Source organism: Haliotis cracherodii, unplaced genomic scaffold (assembly GCF_022045235.1).
Source record: "Haliotis cracherodii isolate W230 unplaced genomic scaffold, xgHalCrac1.p SCAF_13, whole genome shotgun sequence".
Taxonomy (NCBI): domain Eukaryota; kingdom Metazoa; phylum Mollusca; class Gastropoda; order Lepetellida; family Haliotidae; genus Haliotis; species Haliotis cracherodii.
The window spans coordinates 41,828,949-41,847,696 of NW_027266268.1; the positions used below are offsets into that span (position 1 = coordinate 41,828,949).

An 18,748-nucleotide genomic window follows, 5' to 3' on the forward strand; every position below is an offset into this window, starting at 1 on the left:
GTTTCGAACACTAATATAAAACGTGCAGGGAAGTGTGTCTAGTTCGTTTGGGGGTATTTCAGGCATCTGGCGAATTTCATTTTGGACTTTTAGAAAGTTATCAGACAGTTTCAAATCATACAAAGTTTTCTTGGCTGTTTTTTTGTTTTGATTGTCTTGGGCCACGCCATCGATCATGCCGTCCTCAACAGCCACAAATCTACCATGGGCATCTCTAGGCTTGTGTTCGTCGTCTGCTTCGCCGTGCTCGACGATTGTGTTTCGATGACGTTGGAATTTTAGATATTCTGCCTTCATGACAGTCAGGTTCAAACTCGGTACCATCCACCTGTGACCTGTAATATCCATTTGGCAACATTGATATCACTGTAGCACCTCCTTCGATCTGTTGAAACATTGTCTCCAACATCAATGTTTCCATTTTGTTTGTAAACACCTGCTCACGTGCACACGCGACAAAAGTCCCACTTCCGGTTATCTCATTTGCATACTTATGTTATTGGGTGTGACATACATGATTTTCTATCATAAGCTTATGTTATTGATAAATGCATAGTTAAATGATAAATTATGTTACTCAATAGTCACAGTTCTGTTGACGTCCTCTTATAAATCACTTGCTTAATAGCTTGGGTGTGTGCATATACACAAGCTGTGTACCAATAACAGCGATAACATTGATGTATTTCTAGATCTACTTGATCCAAGATCACCATTACTACATACGTCCCGTATGTCACAGCTGTATAGGGCGAATTCCTGGTGTCATCCCTGCTTATCAGGCATCCAATCATATATTTTCTTCTGCCATTTGCCTTTTACGCCCAATCTGTTTCGGCGATAATCGTTTTATACTTATAGTTACAGGCAGCAATATGAAAACAATGAGTTGGTTGGTTCAGGACGTTAATTTAGTTATACCATGACGTGTCAACATCATGTCGGATGAAGGCCTTAAATGACACAGGCCGCAGGGTTTGCCACTTTGTTCAAGTCCACGAGTACGGGTATTGTTACAACCGAAGAATTATAATCGGGACGAATCAGGGATACGTGCCCACGACCATTGGAATCTCTGCTTAGCGAGAGTCTCCCCCCGAGGCGGGGGGGGGGGGGGGGGGGGCTCATACAACCTCTACCCTTGGAGCAAAGAATGTAACAAATAAAGACAAACGAAAGATGTACATAGCAAGTCGGTCTGTATCATCAACCATAGACAGCTGATACACTACAATATCATTCTATATTCTCCAACATACCACAATACCATTTCATATTCTCCAGGAGGCAGGTGAGGTGTAGGGTTGTCCAGGAGGCAGGTGAGGTGTAGGGTTTTCCAGGAGGCAGGTGAGGTGTAGGGTTGTCCACAGGTGAGGTGTTGGGTTGTCCACAGGTGAGGTGTAGGGTTGTCCACAGGTGAGGTGTAGGGTTGTCCACAGGTGAGGTGTAGGGCTGTCCAGGAGGCAGGTGAGGTGTAGGGTTGTCCACAGGTGAGGTGTAGGGTTGTCCACAGGTGAGGTGTAGGGTTGTCCAGGAGGCAGGTGAGGTGTAGGGTTGTCCACAGGTGAGGTGTAGGGTTGTCCAGGAGGCAGGTGAGGTGTAGGGTTGTCCAGGAGGCAGGTGAGGTGTAGGGTTGTCCAGGAGGCAGGTGAGGTGTAGGGTTGTCCACAGGTGAGGTGTAGGGTTATCCAGGAGGCAGATGAGGTGTAGGGTTGTCCACAGGTGAGGTGTAGGGTTGTCCACAGGTGAGGTGTAGGGTTGTCCAGGAGGCAGATGAGGTGTAAGGTTGTCCAGGAGGCAGGTGAGGTGTTGGGTTGTCCAGGAGGCAGGTGAGGTGTAGGGTTGTCCACAGGTGAGGTGTAGGGTTGTCCAGGAGGCAGGTGAGGTGTAGGGTTGTCCACAGGTGAGGTGTAGGGTTGTCCAGGAGGCAGGTGAGGTGTAAGGTTGTCCAGGAGGCAGGTGAGGTGTAGGGTTGTCCAGGAGGCAGGTGAGGTGTAGGGTTGTCCACAGGTGAGGTGTAGGATTGTCCAGGAGGCAGATGAGGTGTAGGGTTGTCCACAGGTGAGGTGTAGGGTTGTCCAGGAGGCAGGTGAGGTGTAGGGTTGTCCAGGAGGCAGGTGAGGTGTAGGGTTGTCCAGGAGGCAGGTGAGGTGTAGGGTTGTCCACAGGTGAGGTGTAGGGTTGTCCACAGGTGAGGTGTAGGGTTGTCCACAGGTGAGGTGTAGGGCTGTCCAGGAGGCAGGTGAGGTGTAGGGTTGTCCACAGGTGAGGTGTAGGGTTGTCCACAGGTGAGGTGTAGGGTTGTCCAGGAGGCAGGTGAGGTGTAGGGTTGTCCAGGAGGCAGGTGAGGTGTAGTGTTGTCCAGGAGGCAGGTGAGGTGTAGGGTTGTCCAGGAGGCAGGTGAGGTGTAGGGTTGTCCAGGAGACAGGTGAGGTGTAGGGTTGTCCAGGAGGCAGGTGAGGTGTAGGGTTGTCCAGGAGGATGAATGAATTAATTAATTTCGTAGAATAAGCCTAGAGTGCACTATGTAAACCTACAAATGGTATACCCTGTGTAGTTGTTGTTATTATGGGTGAGTAACCACACTGCTGTGTTTCTTGCAGTGGATGCTGCTCAGATGGAGACATATATTGTACGCTCTGTGTAACTTTGATTTTTTTATCTATCAGAGGTGATACATAACTGACTACGGTGAGATACAGGTGATACATATCTGACCACGGTGAGATACAGGTGATACATATCTGACTACGGTGAGATACAGGTGATACATATCTGACCACGGTGAGATACAGGTGATACATATCTGACCACGGTGAGATACAGGTGATACATATCTGACTACGGTGAGATACAGGTGATACATATCTGACCACGGTGAGATACAGGTGATACATAACTGACTACGGTGAGATACAGGTGATACATATCTGACCACGGTGAGATACAGGTGATACATAACTGACTACGGTGGGATACAGGTGATACATATCTGACTACGGTGAGATACAGGTGATACATATCTGACCACGGTGAGATACAGGTGATACATAACTGACTACGGTGAGATACAGGTCATACATAACTGACTACGGTGAGATACAGGTGATACATATCTGACTACGGTGAGATACAGGTGATACATAACTGACTACGGTGAGATACAGGTCATACATAACTGACTACGGTGAGATACAGGTGATACATATCTGACCACGGTGAGATACAGGTGATACATATCTGACTACGGCGAGATACAGGTGATACATAACTGACTACGGTGAGATACAGGTGATACATATCTGACTACGGTGAGATACAGGTGATACATAACTGACTACGGTGAGATACAGGTGATACATATCTGACTACGGTGAGATACAGGTGATACATAACTGACTACGGTGAGATACAGGTGATACATATCTGACTACGGTGAGATACAGGTGATACATATCTGACCACGGTGAGATACAGGTCATACACATCTGACTACGGTGAGATACAGGTGATACATATCTGACCACGATGAGATACAGGTGATACATATCTGACTACGGTGAGATACAGGTGATACATATCTGACTACGGTGAGATACAGGTGATACATATTTGACTACGGTGAGATACAGGTCATACATATCTGACTACGGTGAGATACAGGTGATACATAACTTACTACGGTGAGATACAGGTGATACATATCTGACTACGGAAATGGCACATTAGTAACGTGCTTTTAGTTTAGTATTGACTGAAGGAGAGTGCCATTTTGGTTTATCTGAAAAACGGAAAAAAATAATGTCAAAATGAAATGAGAGTGACTCAAAATCCGGACATGTTTCAGCAATCGCCTGTCACATTCTGTGACTTAGTCACGTTTCGTAATGTAGATAATCCATGCAATTTTGTTCATTGCGTTTTTAAAAGAGCTAGAAATGTTTAAGGGAAATATTTCTCCTCTCGCTAAAGTTAACCGGTCTATATTTTGTAAGAATCAACTTTCGCATTGAGCGATTATCTCCTTTAGCTATAGGTGGTGTATAGAGTTTTTTTATGCACTGGCCTTGCAATGGTGTACATCGTATCTTATGTCACTGAGCGTGAGTGCTTATCCCCTACCCGAATAGCTTTATTGTGCACGTCCTTTGCAATGTATCGTATGTTATTCAGGCAGCCGGAAAAAAGGTTCCAGAGAGGGATTCAGGTCAAGCATGTAACGCGCACTCAATCTTTCTCCCTTCACACTGCTGTTGGACTTATTGTTCAACACGATTAAATACCAGGCTTCAATAAAGTATGACTTTGTTCAATAAACATCACATGTAAAACAACGGGTTTGATATGAGAAACTTGTAATTAGTTTCACATATATGATTCATACCGTTTCATGCGGCGGTTTACAGTTCTGCATGGTTTATTGTTTCGACCGTTTTTTAAACTTCCGTCTGAGATTATACACCCGGATATGTTATTTGCTTCTTGATACACAGGCAATTAACAGGTTGGTCTGTAGTTTGCAATTATTTAAAATAATTATATGGTTGCATGAAATATTCACGATGTTTTGGTTGAACATAGTAACATTCTTCTAAACCTACTTCAAATCTAAACCGGAAGTAGTCACAACACAAAGCCAGTTAACCAAACGGAACCGTACACAAGAGTAATGAGTGAGTGAGTGAGTTGGGTTTAACGCCGCTTTGAATAGTGTTTCTCTTATATCACGGCGTGTCAGCTTGATTGAAGGAAAGCCCGATGTGATGCAGATCTCAGACGTTTACCACTTCGGTGACGCTCACGAGCAGGGGTATGGTGCTGACTACATAATCGGAGCGAACCGGGATTCGAACATACTGTCATAGGGTTCTGGCGTGCCCAAGGGACACCACTCTGCATAGCGAATTGCAGCGCATAAGGCGACTTTGGCCGACCGTGCCCCCGTACACAACTGTAACAAACTATCATACACCAAAGATGTTGAAGATGAGATATGTACTGCGCAACATTCCACGAGGAAACAGTGGCAATATCACAAACTACAATATATATGCACAATAAGTGCAAATATGAGAATTGAGTAAAACTATTTGTAATGTTGTACATACAAATAATTTGTTTTTAATTGTTGATATGATAACAGATCTTGGAAATTGTGTCTGGATAACTGTTGTTAAAAATCCTTAAGAATGGTTCTTTTTAAGAGTGTGTACAGGATTCTTTTTCATGATTTAGGATTATTTGTGATTCTCTTTGTTGGTTGTACTTTATACAAGACAGTGCGTAATGTTGCTCATCTTGTGAGACATGTTTCACAGAGGGGTTGGTGTTTTTGTATATCCACCAGTTTCAATTTTTAGTTTGTGATTACATAAACGAAGTTTTGAGAAATGTGACCTATGAGCTTTGTTTTCACAATAGGTAAGATAATTCTCAATATTTATAAATGACTTTACCAACCTGTATGTTCTTAACTTGCTGTTGGATATATGGGAATCCCTTAATGATTGTGTGAACATATTTTTACATTTGGAGTGAAGTTTATTTACAGTGGATTCATTACATTTATTTGTGTTTGTAATTTCAAAAGTTGTTTTCGTTTAACCCAGCCAACATTTTGACCAGAAAGATTGATATTTGCTGCCAAAGCATGTTTAAGAAAGACATTTGTTGTGTTATCTATGTAGGACTTGTTATCAATTCTTTTTTCCTCTCATTGGTACTAATAGTGGATTTTACCAAGTTCTGCCTGATAGGCCCAGTTATGTGTTTTCTTAACTTGGTTTTCCTTATGCGGTCCATTTAAAAACACTGTTTCTTTTATTGTGCCTTCCACAGATAACGCATGAACAACAACCAATTTCACCTTTAAACCAATTCTCTCCTCCCATTGCTCACACTTCCTTCCTCTGCATATGACATTATAGGTCAGGGAACAAGTGATGCACGGCAGCGATCTGTACTTGTATATGCCTATAGCAATGTTGGCCAATAACCTAAGGAATGATAAAAACTGCAGTCGTTAACATAGTGTGTGTTATCATGTTTCTACATGAGTACACATTATTGGGATTCATGTATAAGCATAGCCCGTTGCTCGTACAATATCACTGTCCCTCCATACAGGTGGACGTGGCGCGGAGATGTACTGCGATTAAATGCCATAACATACCAGGTCTTTGCTAGAGCTAAAAAAACAGTTGGATTTATTGAACTGATCTTTGTAAACACGACCGAATCTGCTATTCTTATACTGTGTAAGTTGTAGAGTTTAACGCCGCTTTGAACAGTCTCTCAGTTATATCAGGGCGTGTCAGGTTGAAATGGAAAGAGTGAGTGAGTTGTGTTTAACGCCGCTTTTAACAGTATTCCAGTTATATCACGGCGTGCCAGGTCAGTGTGGGAGGAAAGCCCGAAGTAATGCAGGTATTGGACGTGAAACCCACGTGCACGGGTATGACAAACCTAGAAATATAAATGGGGCGAACCCACAATCATAGGTTTCAGGCGTGCCCAAGGAACGCAACTCTGCACAGCAAATTGCCGCATCTTAGACGACTGGGCCACCCGTGCCCCCTGAAATGGAAAGAGGCAATTACTTATTATATACTCTAGTATGAAAGACTGAGTTTTCTAAAGTTGGGAAAGGGGATATTTTCACTGCAGTGAACATAACACATTGACGGAGTGAGTGAATGAGTGTGGTTTTACGCCGCTTTTAGCAATATTCCAGCAATATCACGGCGGGGGACACCAGTACCAATGTCTGGAATCGAACCCGTTTCTTCGGCGTGACGAGCGAACGCTTTAACCACTAGGTTACCCGACAGACATTTTGATGGAACTATTGTCATACAAGAGTTATCTCCCTCAAATTGTCTCCCTTTATTGTAAGTGTCTTGCCCGTACACAAACTGTTGACGTCCTCTTCACGTTAGTTCCACATTGACATGGCAAAATAATGACAGATGGTCATTTTTTTCTCGAAATAAACTATAAATTTCTCATTGAACTCGTCAATCGAGACTGTTCGTTTCGAAAAGCGCCATTTTTGTTACTTGACCAGCGTGTATTCTTTCGCTTCCACTTCCTAGTTTTCAAGGATATTTTTTGTTAAAGTTGTTTTTGTATATAGTCATATTTAAATGTATGATAAAGAATGTTCGTGACCCCAACTATTTTTTATACTTTTATCCATATTGTTTAAGGCTTTGCAATCACCAAACTACTTTTTAAGTTGCAAATGCAAGGGGTGGTGAAATTTCCCTGTGTGTTAGGTGGGAGAATATACGTTTCAAGTTTTTATATTTGTAATGAAATTATTTAATTTTCCGGTAGATATCAACAGACAAAGTATATAATAAATAGGATGAAATATCATGTTTCTCTCATCCCGTCACTCGATGAGAGAAACATGATATTTCACTCGACACATGAAATATCCTCTATGTATCCATGCCAACAGATCCACGTCTCAAACATAATGTAACCAACCTAACCTTGTATGTCCGAAGGATGATGTAGACAATAACAGTGAGTGAGTGAGTTAGGGTATGCCAGTAACAGTATTCCAGTTATATCACGGCTTGTCAGCTTAATGTGGGAGAAAAGCCCGAAGTGATGCAGGTCTAAGACGTTTACCACTTCGGTGAAACCCACGAGCACATGCATGGTGCTGACAAACCTAAAACATAATCCTGGTGAACCGGGATTCGAACCCACAGTCATAGGTTTCTGGCGTGTCCAAGGGACGCAACTCTGCACGGCGAATTGCGGCGCCTTAGACGACTGGGCCATCCCCCGTCCCCCGTAGACAATAACAGGTAGTGTAAAGTATCATCTACTTGACTTGACAGGCTATTTACTGGTCAACTCTCAGATCCACAGCGTTGCTCCCGGACCCCTCATCTGGAGAATGAAAAAGTATGGGACTATCATCCCATGGTTTGTCCTGTCCGGATTCGATCACGTACAGGCCGCCATGATTGCTAGGATCCTGCTGACTGTGGCGGTAAGCAACATTCACTCACTACACAACATGTCGAACATACAGCTTTACGTCAGGCGGTAAACACTGGATGGTTGTTATCATGATGTACATCAAACTGTCGTGTTAACCGCACAAAATATGACGACGCCTTTCATTCAAATCAAGTATGATGTTTACTTATATTAAATAAACGCCTTTGATGGGAAACCTTTCCCACTGACCCCGAGAGGTAAACGAGATTGCTTGCATTGTACGATTGTTGAAGGTGGGAAATCTTATGGTGAGATGATAGCAGTTCGTGAATGTTGAATACACAAAAAAAATCTTTAAATATTATGTCGGATGAGTTAACTCTGCTTCATGCAGTGATTTCTATTGGATATGGAAAGAGTGTAGTCGCTTTGTTTGCATCCGCCTGAGCGGAGATTGTTGGGACGTCGTTCAGGGGTATGTAAAGACACTGCCGTGACTCTCACACAGTGCATTCCTTCTTTACTGTGTGTGACATCGGCTATGGATCTGCACTGACATTAGCTAAATATACTAAAGCTGTATAATTAAATCATGACCTTAAACATTTCAGGAACATCCAGCTGAACAGAAAGCCTCACCCAGCCAGCAAAACCCCATCACGCCGTGAAGAAACAGTGTTCATTTGTATGCCATATGGAGGGAGACCCGGCAATGTTCAAGGAAACTGCTTTCTGTATTGTCTACACCACGACGACCTTCTAACACACGCCCTGTCAGTGTGAGACTTTATACATGTATCGAGACATGCTGTGGCTTGACATCCTCAAAACTGGTCCTACGGAACTCCGTCAACACTGGTCCTGCGGAACTCCGTCAACACAGGTCCTGCAGAACTCCAAGATAGATAAGACACTGATCTTGTCGGCAGTCTCCTGTGCCGCCATGTCCTGTGTCCATGTCCTGTGCCGCCATGTCCTGTGTCCATGTCCTGTGTCCATGTCCTGTGTCCATGTCCTGTGCCGCCATGTCCTGTGTCCATGTCCTGTGCCGCCATGTCCTGTGTCCATGTCCTGTGTCCATGTCCTGTGTCCATGTCCTGTGTCCATGTCCTGTGTCCATGTCCTGTGCCGCCATGTCCTGTGGCCATGTCCTGTGCCGCCATGTCCTGTGTCCATGTCCTGTGTCCATGTCCTGTGTCCATGTCCTGTGTCCATGTCCTGTAACTGGCTGTACTATTTGTGCAGCTTCCCAGGTGACTCTCAATCCTGGTAAAATCGCTCTCATCTTGTACACATCTTGTACACATCTTGTACTCTTCTATGGAGGAATAAAAACATGTATATCATCACAAGCAGTCGCACGCACACACACACGCACACACACACACACACACACACGCACGCACGCACGCACGCACGCACACACACACACACCTCTGATCATATATATTAACATCTGAACGTACACATCGACCTCTGAAAATACACATTGACATCTGAACACACACCAAAATGTGAACTCACACACCCATGTCTGAACATACACACGCCCACATCTGAACGAGCATACTGACATCTGGACATACACACCCATATCCTAACACCCACAACTGAACACACACACACACATCTGAACACACACATCTGAACACCCATATCTGAACACATACACCCACATCTGAACATACACACCCACATCTGAACATACACACCCACATCTGAACACATATACACACATCTGAACACACACATCTGAACACACACACCCACATCTGAACACACACACCCACACCTGAACACCCACATCGACATCTGAACTACAGACCGCCAAGATAACAAATCCGCGTATTGATCTTTGTAGTCTGTGAGGGTGTTGGCCGTCAAATGTTCAGCATCTAGTGTGTTGCGAGCTACTCGTGGATACCCGAAAAGGTACAAGCGGCCGGCTACATTACTACAGAAAGACTCAAGTACAGGCATCCGGCTACATTACTACAGAAAGGCTCCAGTCAGGGAGACCAGTTACAGAACAACGGAGAGGCCCCAGTGTTACAGATAGGCTCCATCTCAATTGCTGGACCATGTTCAGACTCTATCGACGTGAGTAGACACCTAACCTAATATGTAACTTTCCTAACTGCAGTATTGTGTACGATTGACTGTATTCCGCTCAGACACCAGAACTGTTTTGGTACAACTCAGATTGCGACTGTTTATTATATATATCGCCCTTACGACATCATAACCTTACCTTGCATGTAAAATACTTGAACTGTATTGTGCAAATTATGTCTTTAAACCGGTGTAGTAGGCTCAAACGACTCCCCCTAAATTTGTCGCTAGTGGCATATGGGCCTAGGCTCACATAACTCAACATGACATGCCAGGATAACAACTCTCCCTCTCTCCCTGTATGCACATCGCTATATAAGAGCAATACGCTACACTAGTAAGCTCTCTTTCACCTTTTTACCTGAACTGAATGACATGGAGTTGTGAATTCCATTTCAACAGCCTCACTTGGTTTACAGTTCCCCCTCCACACATACACACACACATACACACATACACGAACACATATTCACGAACACACACACACACACACACATTGTGTGTTTTCTTCAGGCCATGGTCGATGTGAAATAAAAACTGTTTAATATGAGTCAGTGTTCCCTGATTGGATTATTTACAGACCGCTGTCATATTGCCAGACTTCTACAGACTGCGGCGTAAAACAACAACCGAACATAGGACACGGCTTGTACAAGATCGGTGAAAAAAATAATTCAATCGAAACTCGTTATCTCGAGATAGCGCTGTGTATTTGTATCTCGAGTTGGAGATAATCAGGCATACTTATATGTAACAATTCCACCGCCAAACCCGAGGTATCAGGCTGACATTGGCTCGACGTTCATGTCGACGTCACCAGATACGACCACACGCCTATCAGGGAAGTTCAATATGAATCGGGACTTCGTGACCATGACACGTGACCAACGACGGTTACCCAAGTTTGAACGTTGTGTACACCATTAGCGTCTGTTAGCAGTCGACGATATAAAAGGGGCGGCACACCACGAGGCCGTCGAGCATGGCGATGAGCTGCATGGAGACGATACCTGACCCGTAACTCGTGCTCCAGTAGCTTGATGAAAGTTTGCAGCAATTTGATTCGTCGTTTGAGCTCGATTGTGTGGAGCCTGGTTTCGGATCAGTCGATCCTGTACTCTTGTCGTTGACCTTGGACGCCCTGAACGGGTTCGATCGTCAGCATGTTTGCTGGTACCTGTTCCATTGTCTGCTACTCACATGCTGTAAATCACTAAAAGTGTTGGCCACTGCACGCTGTCAGCAGACGCCGCAGCGCCAGGTAATACACAAATGAATCAAATCAAGTAAATCACAACCGTATGATAAGCAGAATCTATGAGATAGACAGCAATAAAGATCCACAGAGTTTAATCGACCTACCTTGGAAGTGTGAATATCAGGAATGACACCTACGCACATGTGGCGCCTTAACGTGCGACACGTGCAATCTCTAGGTCACGGTTGGTTTACAGACATAAAAGTTCTTGCATAGGATGTTTGCCGTCAATGTTTATCTTTGTTCTAATACTTGGTATTTATACTTGATCCTCTACTTTATTTAAAGAGTATATTTTACAGAAATTAAAGAAATTATTATCCATAAATTGTGTCTGCTTTGTAAAGTGGTATCAAGATGACTTTTGAGAGACCTGACCTAAGAAAAACATCTTTACAGAATTGTAACGGGCGACTGATGTCACACGTTAACTTAACAGTAATGTTTATATAGATTACGTCATCCAAGCCTACCTTCTGCACACACATATTAACAATGGGACGATTCACTAAGTACGAAGAAGGTCACATGAACATCTGAAACCTTTGGAACTGTTTGCCAAAACTGATCAGGGGAAGTAGAACACAGAACATATATAGGTGGTTGATCTGAGCCAAAGAGGGAGTGATCTGAGCCTGGAGTGAGTGTTTTGGGTCTAGTAGAGAGGAGTGATCTGAGCCTGGAGTGAGTGTTTTGAGTACAGTGGAGGTGTGTGATCTGAGCCTGGAGTGAGTGTTTTGGGTCCAGTAAGGAGGAGTGATCTGAGCCTGGAGTGAGTGTTTTGGGTCCAGTGGAGAGGAGAGATTTGAGCCTGGAGTGAGTGTTTTGGGTCCAGTGGAGAGGAGAGATCTGAGCATGGAGTGAGTGTTTTGGGTACAGTGGAGAGGAGAGATCTGAGCCTGGAGTGAGTGTTTTGGGTCCAGTGGAGGGTAGAGATCTGAGCATGGAGTGAGTGTTTTGGGTACAGTGGAGAGGAGAGATCTGAGCATGGAGTGAGTGTTTTGGGTCTAGTAGAGAGGAGTGATCTGAGCCTGGAGTGAGTGTTTTGGGTCTAGTAGAGAGGAGTGATCTGAGCCTGGAGTGAGTGTTTTGAGTACAGTGGAGGTGAGTGATCTGAGCCTGGAGTGAGTGTTTTGGGTCCAGTAAGGAGGAGTGATCTGAGCCTGGAGTGAGTGTTTTGGGTCCAGTGGAGAGGAGAGATTTGAGCCTGGAGTGAGTGTTTTGGGTCCAGTGGAGAGGAGAGATCTGAGCATGGAGTGAGTGTTTTGGGTCCAGTGGAGGGGAGTGATCTGAGCCTGGAGTGAGTGTTTTTGGTCCAGTGGAGGTGAGTGATCTGAGCCTGGAGTGAGTGTTTTGGGTCCAGTGGAGGTGAGTGATCTGAGCCTGGAGTGAGTGTTTTGGGTCCAGTGGAGGGGAGTGATCTGAGCCTGGGGTGAGTGTTTTGGGTCCAGTGAAGGTGAGTGATCTGAGCCTGGAGTGAGTGTTTTGGGTCCAGTGGAGGTGAGTGATCTGAGCATGGAGTGAGTGTTTTGGGTCCAGTGGAGGTGAGTGATCTGAGCCTGGAGTGAGTGTTTTGGGTACAGTGGAGGGGAGTGATCTGAGCCTGGGGTGAGTGTTTTGGGTACAGTGGAGGTGAGTAATCTGAGCCTGGAGTGAGTGTTTTGGGTCCAGTGGAGGTGAGTGATCTGAGCCTGGAGTGAGTGTTTTGGGTCAAGTGGAGGGGAGTGATCTGAGCCTGGAGTGAGTGTTTTGGGTCCAGTGGAGGTGAGTGATCTGAGCCTGGAGTGAGTGTTTTGGGTCCAGTGGAGGTGAGTGATCTGAGCCTGGAGTGAGTGTTTTGGGTCAAGTGGAGGGGAGTAATCTGAGCCTGGAGTGAGTGTTTTGGGTCCAGTGGAGGTGAGTGATCTGAGCATGGAGTGAGTGTTTTGGGTCCAGTGGAGGTGAGTGATCTGAGCCTGGAGTGAGTGTTTTGGGTCAAGTGGAGGGGAGTGATCTGAGCCTGGAGTGAGTGTTTTGGGTCCAGTGAAGGTGAGTGATCTGAGCCTGGAGTGAGTGTTTTGGGTCCAGTAGAGAGGAGTGATCTGAGCCTGGAGTGAGTGTTTTGGGTACAGTAGAGAGGAGTGATCTGAGACCAGTTGAGGGGAGTGAATTGGACCTATACTGAAAGCATTAGAATTGTTTAATTGACTGTTTTACCGAGGCACAAGACCCATTACAGCGAGTCTGTCCGTCGCTTGTCCGTGAATGGTGCAGAAACACATATTGCTTTGATGTAGAAAGCATAAATGTAGTAGTGTCATCTTTGTCAAAGATACTCTTTGCAAACACTATAAAAAATGTTCAAAATGATTCTGGTATCATAAGTCTTTGGTACGGCTGAGATTGAGGATTGCCTTGCGCCCTGTACATCAACGAAACACAACAAGAAACATAGCATACTTCCAAGCTGATCGTCAGTCAAGTCACCAGAAGTGACAATACCACACAGGGGCCAGTTGGTAATGATTCATCTTACCGAGACAAGGGAGTTAACTGACTATAAAAGTCCAGTTTCCACCCTTGCCGAACTAGGCTGGAATTTCCAGGCCCGCGAAGTGAATCAAATCAATTGAGCACCTTGCCTAAAAACATGAAAAAAATTGCAAGATATCTGTCGACGTCCAGTTGCCGGTACACATGCATTTAAAATCCTGCAGTCGACCGAAATCTGCACGTTGAAATCCATGGCGTTCGTTGCGATTTTGATTGGACTATACATAGACTCGTTAGTCCAGCCAATATGTAACTCCAGAATTCCAGCCTGGTTCGGCAAGGGTGGAACCTTAACTTTGATAGTTAATTAACCCTCCTTGCCACGGGGAGATGGTAATGATTATTCTTTAACAAATCGTTCTGGAATTCTCGGAACCATATTTCTCTCCTGTCATTTCAACAACCTTAATTGTTTTGAAGAGTCCAGCTATGCTTTCAACAGGTGCTTTTGTCACAGCTGCGATAACATAACTGCTGATATCAAAATCTGATTTGGGCACACCGTCGATACAATCAGGATCGCGGTTCGATCACCTCTCTGCCGAGATATCGGTATGTTATGTTAAGGTATTAGAAAACCTAGATGAATTCGCGCATTTGCGCAAAACATATTTCTACATCAGTAATTAGCGAAACTATTCGGGTCTGACAATACTAGTTTAAGTGAATAAATGTGTGCTTAAACGCAACCTGATTCGCCATAATGTTGATATGAAGGTTGTCAGTATCAATGGTAAAGACACGGAACAGGTCCCTTTCACACAAAAGTCTGAACGACTGTAGGTAAGTAACCATGGATACTCGTTACATGTAACATGTTAAAAGTAACAGCTAAGTTGGGACAAACAGTCTTGTTCTACAAGATGGCTACTGTAAAATATAAATTATCGAAGCAAGAAAATAACCATGCTGTATTATCCGCCGAGACGGAATCCATCTGGAGAGAGGGCAAAATAGCTACGAAACCACGCAAAATTTCAACACTTCGCTGGCCAGTCAAATGTTCCTTCGCAATATTCAGTTCGCCTGTCATGTGTGATACCGCCCCATACCATGACACAACAGCTCCCTAAGGGATCATGGTCTAGAGTTGTTGCCCTGCACACCGATCGCCGCTACGTCGCCAATACCTTGATTCGTCTTTAACATGGTGTAACTACATTGCCAGAGAGCCCTTCCTTGGTGCTGCCTAGCCCGTCCTAATCTTTGCTGCCAATGCTGAGCTGTTAGCGTAACGCCCTTCACAGGGCACCAGGACACAGATGATGTAATGTGACGATGTTGTCCAGGTGTCTGCTTTTCAGGCCTGCCACGCCGAGTTCTTACTGGACGCAAGACACCGTCTGCAAAAAAAGGGAACATTATTATATTCCTGCAATAAGAGGCACATGTTGTGGGGTTTTTATTCAGTATAACAGGGACTTCGTGAGTCTTTCTAGAAAAAAATCCCCCATCCGGTGACAATTATAAATGCAGCTAATTATGCCTTATGACATAAGTGGGACTGCTGACACGAAGTTGAACTGTAAAATATACATCTTGGAAGATACATTTTAAAAACCTGGAAGCTAAATTAAAAAATTGGATATAATTTTAATGTTTAGAAAAGCTACAAAATACTAACCAAACATATAAATTAGATTTTTAAAACCACTTACCTAATGGAGAATCGAACTTGTTACCCGAAGCTGTGAATTCATTAACAATATTATTTGCTGGTCTAAGGAACAGTAAGAGTTGTCCCCCCTTAACAACATGCTCAAAATGGTCGTCTGCATCATGTGTTAGAAGGTTGAAATTTCTGAGAAATGATGAATTTCCTGAGATGAAACTGACAACGTGAGTGTTTATGCCTTAACCTTTACATTTTGCCTGTGATTTCTGTGTCACCGTATGCTTGTCATCACAGGAGACAAAAAGGATGGGTGGTCAGGCTCGGTGATTTATTAAACGGCACGTCACCGTATCTTATTTGCGTTGATCGATGCTTATCCCTCATGGTGCCTGGGGCGGTATTCACAAAGCTTCTTAGAATTTTCTTAAGCCTTAAGAATTCTTAAATCCACAAAGAAATCTTAGTTTCCCTAACAACCAACTTAAGTTTTAAGAAATTTCTTAAGTCATATTCACAGAGCTTCTCAGTGCTTAGTTCTTTGATTAAGTTTAAGATACCTCATGAGCTTACTTAAGTCCTTAAGAATTTTCTTAAGACATCCAATGTGGCTGCCATAGGTATTGTACAAACCACCGCTAGACGAGATGTACTGCAAATATATTCTGACAAAGAACTAATCAGAAGATACAGGTTAAACAAAAGTGGTATTGAATATGTGACTGGGTTAATTGCTGATAAAATATGTCCTAGCACCTCTCGTTCTCATGCCATGGCAGGAACTGAAAAGGTTGTAGCAACGCTACGTTATTTCGCTACAGGCAAAATGCAATTATGCAACGGGGATGACTTGGGTCTTTCCCAATCGTCAGTCAGTCGGGCGATAGAGCAGACAGTGTCAGCTTTGTCTGACGACGAGATAGCATCCCAGTTCATTCACTTTCCGACAACACAGGGTTGCATTCGTCGGAATCAAGCGGCGTTTTACAACATCGCTCACTTCCCTGGCGTTGTTGGAGTGATTGATGGATCGCATGTGCAGATTATTGCACCATCTGTCGACGAACCCTCATATGTAAATCGTAAACAGTACCACAGTATAAACACATAGCTTGTATTCGATCCAAACAATATGATAATTGACCTTGTTGCGAAGTGGCCAGGCTCGACACACGACTCGAGAATACTCACCGAAAGCGGGCTTCATATTTTATTTTAACGACACATCGTGCCAACCGGATGTCACCTACTTGGAGATAGTGGCTACCCCTGCAGAAACTGGCTGCTTACGCCGTACCTGAGACCAAATCCTGGCTCACAGACATCCTACAATCGGTAATATTCTCCTACATTCGTGAACACGCAATCGTAACAAATAAGAGTATAAGAATCAGTTGATAAGGTTTACCTTTCTTCAAAAATAATTCTCAAACAATTTATTACAACTGGTTAATGAATTTAATATTGTTACTATAATTGTTAAATATTATATATAATTTGTGAATCTCAAGGATCATTAAAAATGCTCAAGGGTTCAATTGCAATGCATTTTCCCAGTTTACTTACCCGGTATATGAAAATACATTTATCTTCTTGTAAGAAACATTTTATGACAGACAGATTTTATTGCTGAGTGTGGCGTTAACCCTCATTGTGTCTGGACGTCAGTCAGTCTGCATACCGCTCAGTGCCACACTGTGATGACGTCGCTGTTTCAAAAACGTATACATTGTATCAAAAGTGTTACAACGTCTTTATTTCTTCACACAGTGTAACCAAATTGTATGAAATGCAACTCGAGTTGATTGTCTTTCCATCAGTATCTAAAGTCACCAAATCCAAAAGATCTATGCACCGCCCAGCCGTCGATAAAAGTGCTGGTATTATAAGTTTCCTACTTTTCCACATTAATCGTAATATGGACGCATCCGAGTATTAGTCTGGTAATTTTGGTCGAAATAAATGGCCAACCTCAAGAAAATTGCAACAGAATTAATTAATACTTTATGTTATTTGGTAGCATGTCAGCTTTCAGGGAAAAGAAGTCTACCAAAATCAACTCATGGGAATGACCTTTCTGAAGGTCACAAGATATAGGCCCATATAATTCGTATTTTCGTATTCTTGGATATTTGTAGGAAGGAAGAGACTCAAATTTATTATAGTTTTCTTTCTAATATAACTAAATTAAAGAACAATCTGGGTATACAACTTTTATTTACTTTATAAAAAATATCACAGGGGCAATTTAATTCATTATAATAGTTCAAGGTCAAACTGAGGACATATATGAAGAGTGGCCGAGAAGTTAAATGTTGCCATAGATTTTCAAATATTGGAATGAAGTCATACATATAATATTCAAATGTAAGATAATCACACTTCATATATCATTTTAAGAACTTAATGTACTAATTGTGGAAGAAATCACCTAATTGTGTGTGTGTTGTGTGTTGTGTGTGTGTCTGTGTGTGTGTGTGTGGGGGGGGGGGGGGGGGGACAGTCATACATAGCCATTAATAATTGTAGCCAGTGACAGTCTGAGGTAACAATGAGCTAGCCTCCAAGCCTCCGACTGAAATATTTGCTATTTTATGTTATTTGGATGCAAGTTTTGACGTTTATATAATTCCAAAGACAATGGATGATTTTGATAGGTCAAGTGTCCTTCAAAACAAGTTTTACAATTTCGTACAAGTAATACTATTTTGTCCGTAGAAATGGGTCGTGGCAGAATGTTCCTTTGATTAAGACTCTGCCCGAATTGTTACTCGCGTACAAGGGGAAATGAATATCATATGTTCCAGTATACTTGTTTTAGATTTGAAAGAAAATTATTACCAAACTATTGTCGTATAAATCCCAACTTTTATAAACTCCGATGCTTATTCACAACTACTGATAGTTGAACGCTCATTCGTTTAAGAAAGTATATTGGTTGCATATTTCAGAAGTTAATTTTTTTGTTATGGTATAATGCCGCACTCAGCAATATTGCAGCTGTATGACGGCGGCCAGTAAATAATCGAGTCTGGACCAGACAATCCAGTGATTGACATCATGAGCAGCGATCCACGCAATTGGGATCGATGACATGCATCAACCAAGTCAGCGAGTCTGACCACCCGATCCCGTTAGTAGTCGCCTTTAACGACAAGCACAGTCGCCTTTTACGGCAAGTATATATGATACTGTGATGTTGTTGTGCTAGATGTAAATGATATAACGTAGCTGTAGTTTTGAAAGATAATCCAGTAATAAAACACTTACAG

At 43.3% G+C, this 18,748-nt stretch overlaps 1 pseudogene; it reads left to right on the forward strand.

The window, feature by feature from the left end:
* The first annotated feature begins 14,727 nt into the window (after positions 1 to 14,727).
* LOC139458731 (putative nuclease HARBI1) lies at positions 14,728 to 16,815 on the forward strand (annotated as a pseudogene).
* The last annotated feature ends 1,933 nt before the right edge of the window (positions 16,816 to 18,748 follow it).